This window comes from Cryptomeria japonica, chromosome 1 (genome assembly GCF_030272615.1).
Source record: "Cryptomeria japonica chromosome 1, Sugi_1.0, whole genome shotgun sequence".
Taxonomy (NCBI): Eukaryota; Viridiplantae; Streptophyta; class Pinopsida; order Cupressales; family Cupressaceae; genus Cryptomeria; species Cryptomeria japonica.
In genome coordinates, this window is record NC_081405.1 from 327,295,483 (window position 1) to 327,301,051 (window position 5,569).

The following is a 5,569-nucleotide window of genomic DNA, read 5'->3' on the forward strand; positions in this document are numbered from 1 at the left end:
TTCAACATGCCTACCTTTGATGTCTTTTGTGAGAGATTATCTCATGAGTAGTCTCATCTTTCTCAGCTAGATCAGCTCTCAGGCTCCAAAAACAAAGCATTGGTTACTCAATCCTCTAAGGAGAAGGAGAAACAAAATCAGAAACCGAAGCCCAAGAAGAATTCTGTAGGCAGTGAGTCTTCCTCCAAGCCACCTCCTAAGTCTAATTCTAAACCTCCATTTCCTCCCAAGTAAGGGAAATCTTCACAATCTGGTGAGTCTTCCTCCAAGACTAAGAAGAAATCAGGAGACACTTGCAGTTTTTGTGGCAAGGAAGGAGATCCAGTTTCCAGGTGTTGGAAACATTTAGAGGCTTTAGAGGAAGCCATGCAACAACATAACATCTCCTCAACTCAGGCATCTTCTCCTTCCACAGGGAAAGTTCATGCTCTCACTGCTCGAGCTTCGACCTATGGGTCCACATGGATTCTAGATTACGGTGATTCTCACCATATGACACACACTCAGTAGTTGGTTACTTCTCTTGCCTCTTGTGGTATTTCACAGATTGTAGTGGGTGACTCAGTTCAGCTTTTAGTCTTGGGTTTAGGTTCTGTCTCTTTGGATGGGGGTACTCTGCAGGATGTTCTGATTGTCCCTGACATCTTGACGAACCTCTTGTCCATTTATCAGATTTGTCACTCTGGCTCTGGTAAGACAATTGATTTCTCACCACATGATGTGGTTATTTGGGACCTCCATGACCCTGATTTGGTTGTGGCTACTAGTAGTGTGGATTTTGCATCTCGTCTCTACAGATTTGATGAATTTGAGCCCTCTTCAGGTACATGTTCATCTCTCATAGCACATGCAGATTCAGTGAGTAAGCTTTGGCATGAGCGACTGGTCCATGTCAATTATAGATATCTTCAGCAGATGAGTACACAAGCACTTGTCCTTGGGCTCCCACAGATTTCCTGCACTGATGGTGTTTGTCATGGTTGTGTGCTTGGCAAGCATCACAGAGATCCCTTTCTGAAGGGAAGAGCCTCTCATGCTTTGGCACCCTTGGAGTTGATTCACAATGATCTCATGTCATTTCCCACTCCTTCTTTTTCAAGGGCCAAGTATGTACTCACTTTTATTGACGACTTCTCTAGACGCACATGGGTGTACTTTCTTAAGTACAAGTCTGATGTCTTTGATTCGTTTCGAATCTTCAAGACATATGTAGAGAAGCAGTCTGGCTATTCTATTCGGTGGATACGTACAGGTAATGGGGGGGGGGAGTATGTGAATCAGACTTTTAGATATTTTTGCATTGAGCATGGTTTGTAGCATCAGTTTACTGTTCCCTACACCCCTCAGCAGAATGGTGTCACTGAACGCAAGAACAGAACTTTACGGGAGATGGTGAATTCTATGATTCAATCCAGGTCCATGGATTCATCTTTTTGGGCTGAGGCAGTCAATTGTGCTAACTATATTCAGAATCAGATGCCTCACAAGGCTCTTTGACATATGACTCCTGAGGAGGCTTGGTCTCATGACAAGCCTGATGTTTCCTTTTTCAAAGTGTTTGGCAGTGAGTCATGGGCTTTTATTCCAGATGCTCAGAGGCAAGCCATGGAGTGGAAGAGCCAACCCCTCATTTTTGTTGGCTACTGTGAGGATGTTAAGGCGTACAGGTTGTTTGATCCTGATTCTAGAGAGGTCCTATTTCGATGGGATGTTTAGTTTGATGAGCGCCTTCCCATAGTGGATACCCCAACTCCAGTGTCTAGTCCTCTGCCTACTCTGACCACTGCACCCCTTCAGGATTTTTTTGAGGATGATTCTGATGATGGTGTTGATGATCCACCATCCCCACCTCCACCTGCTCCACCTCAGATGCCCAAGTGGGCTCGCCTTACTGTTGAGGCGGCAGGTCCTATGGCTAGTGATCCTTCAGATACTCGTCGCACTCGTTCTCATACTGTGGGTTCTAGTCTTTTGAGTCATGCTATTTCAGATGATCCTCAGAAGTTTTCATAGGCGACAGGTCACCCTGAGTGAGATTGTGCTATGGAGGAGGAGTATTCTTCTTTGATGAGGAATCATACTTGGGATCTCTGTCCTCTTCCTAAGGGCAGAAAGATGGTTAGGTGTCGCTGGTTGTATCACACTAAGTATGATGTTGATGGTTCCATTGATAACTATTACTCTGAGACATTTGCCCCTATCACCAAGATGAACTCCATTCGCTTTGTACTATCTCTTGCAGCTTCTCGGAGTTGGCCTGTTTTTTAGATGGATGTGAAGAGTGCCTTCTTGCATGGGGATCTACAGGAGGAAATCTACATGGAGCAGCCTCAGGGATTTGTGCAGGATAGTTCTTTGGTTTGTAGACTTCGACGTTCATTGTATGGTCTCAAACAGGGCCCTCAGGCTTGGTATGAGAAGATGGACTCTTTCTTGCTCTCCACTAGGTTCTCTCGTAGTCATTTTGATCACATAATGTACATTCAGCTTCTTGAGGGTGAAATCCTGATTCTTGTGCTATATGTTGATGATCTCCTCATCAAAGGTAGCTCATCCTCTATGATTCAGCATATTCAACGTGCCTTGATGGATCAGTTTGAGATGACTAATCTCGATCTTTTGCACTATTTTCTTGGTCTTCAGGTGATTCAGTCTTCTGATGGGACCTACCTCTACCGCTTTCCCCACTCCTTCAGTAGATTCTACACTTTACAGGCAGTTGGTTGGCAGTTTATTGTACCTAACTCACACCCGCCCTGATATTTCCTTTGCGGTTGGCCTTATCTCTCGATTCTCCCATGATCCTCATGAGAGTCATTGGCAAGATACCAAATGTATTCTGAGGTACATTCAGGGCACTAGTTCTCATGGCATTCACTACACTTCAGGGGAACCTCACATTCTTGGCTACACTGACTCAGATTGGGTTGGTGATGTCACTGATCGGAAGTCTACTTCTGGCTTTGTTTTCTGTCTTGGCTCTAGTCCTATCACATGGTCTTGCAAGAAGCATATTGTTCATGCATTATCATCCACAGAGGCTGAGTACCGAGCTGTTGTGCTCGCTAGTCAGGAGATCTTATGGCTTCGACAATTGATGACTGAGTTTGGTTTTCCTCTTGATAGTCCCACTATTCTTTGGTGTGACAATCAGAGTGCTATTCATATTTTCTGCAATCCAGTAGAGCATCAGTGGATGAAGCACATTGAGCTTCACATGCATTTCATCTGCCAGTTGATTCAAGATGGTGTTCTCATTCTGGAGTACATTCCCACTTCTACCTAGGTTGCAGACATCTTCACGAAACCTTTTGCATCACCGCACTATCTTCAGTTGCGCTTTATGCTTGAGGTGAAGGAAGTTGTCCTTGGGGGGTCTTTATGAGGCCTTCCTTCCTTCTTCTTTCAGCATGTTTTTTTATCTCTTTTTGGAGAGGAGTTTTTTCCCATTGGGTTTTCTCCTTTGTCTCCATTTCATAGAGATTTCATTGTATTTGGGTACCTGATTAGGCCTTGTTGTTGGGACCCATCTTTCATGCTTTCTGTAGTTGTTCTAGGGTTTAGCTTCTCCCTAAGTCTAGCTTAAGGGGGGGTGTTAGAGTATTTGGGTCTTTACTTGATTAATTAAACAATATTTGTTTAATTATTTAAGTTCCCAATTATCTTTTTACACTTAAGCTAACATTAGGTGCATATTAATTAATTATTTATTAATTATTAGGTGCAAGCCTAGGGTTTTCCCTTTTTAGGGTTTATTGACCTATTAGAGGTTAATTTTGCTTTTTTTGTATTATCTTTTCACAATACTTTTTTGGTGAATTGGAGCTCTCATCTTTTGAGAATATTTTTCCTGTGTTTTGTGAGTTCTTTAGATTATTGCTTCATTGCTTCTCCTTGTAACAGTTTATTCAGCTTGCAGAAGATCTTAGCATGGGTATAAAAACATGATGACACTTGAAACCCAGAGTATAAAAGATGACGAAGCTTTAAAAATATACATGTTAGACTTTAGGAAGAATATATAACATGTACCCATATAAGAGGATTCTCAAAATCCTTACTAAAAAAGGCATAAAAATTTAAGCATGGGAGATGGACTCTAGATATTTAAATAATTTATCCCAAAGGAATGCCATGAAAAATTCCACAAGTCTTAGCCAAGCATCAAAGCTCAATAAAGGATATTCTATCATCATGGCATACCAAAAAGGAAGAAAGTTATAACCCTAAAAAATAAATAAAAGGGAAAAAGGTTTGTATGACTTAAAAAAATTCAAAAATTGAAAAATCAAAATACAAACAAAAACAAAGAAACAATAAAAAACCTATAAATCCTTGATTACACAAATAAAACGAGAATACATAAAATAAAATAAAATAAAAAACCATAAAATACACATAATCAATCTAATTTTCCTTGTCCAAGACTTAAAAATAGTCTAATCATATGATAGATCATGTGATGAACTAATTATAAATCAATTTCATAGCCCCCACAGGTGTTTTAATTAGAGGGAATACTTCATACATGATATATTAAACAAACAACATGGACAACATTATGTAGACTCTTCTAAGAAAGGCTCTTAAGAGACATTGACATTTAAGGAATACAAGGCTATGCAAGTTCATTGCAAAAAAATAAAAGAAAACAAATATTTATGAATAATGCATTTTTAAAATTTAAGTATGACATATGCTAGAGTATCCACCTATAAGAAGTTCATTGCCTTGATACAACTGGGTGGTGTTGGTGGTGTTGGTGGGTGTTGGTGAATCTTTTGATTCAAGAAACTCACGTAGAATGAACAACACTCTATTTATCCTAAAATCATGATCAATCCAAAAAACAATCAACTCCAAAGTACCTTTAGCACCAGTTCTCAGCAATATGAATCCATCATTGTCTTCGTGTTCAAGTTCTCATCACTATTCATACTATAGGAATCGAGTATCTAATAGTTTTGATGCCTAACAACATATTGAGAAGCATAAGATTAAGTGATACTAAAGTGTTCAATTTCTTGTAGAATGTGTTATACTCAAAGAAAAACCAATTCATGAACCAAACGAAATAATTCTTTGAAAATTATTAGGGTTTGGTAACCAAAGGTACTTCATAACAAATATGTCAATGAAGGTTATCTTGAAGTCATGATAGGAAAAGAGTGAAACACTTTGAGTTATTGGGGATCAAACTTTGAAAAAAGCAAAAATAACACGCATATAAGACTGACATAAAAGAAAGTTCCAAAAATGACAACCTAGTGCAAGATGTTCATGAGAAAACACTAGAGGGACAACAAAAATAATACTAAACTAGGTGTATGACTACAACCCAACTCTTAAAAAAATATAAAATTAAATCAAGGAGTTGAGCATCAAGGACAATTTAGGATGGGTACTTGAAACCTAGAGTATAAAAGATGATGTAGCTTTAAAAAATGTATATGTTAGACTTTAGGAAGAATATATACCATTTACCCATATAAGAGGATTCAAAATCCTTACTAAAAAAGGCATAGAAATTTAAGCATGGGAGATGGACTCTAGATATTTAAATAATTTA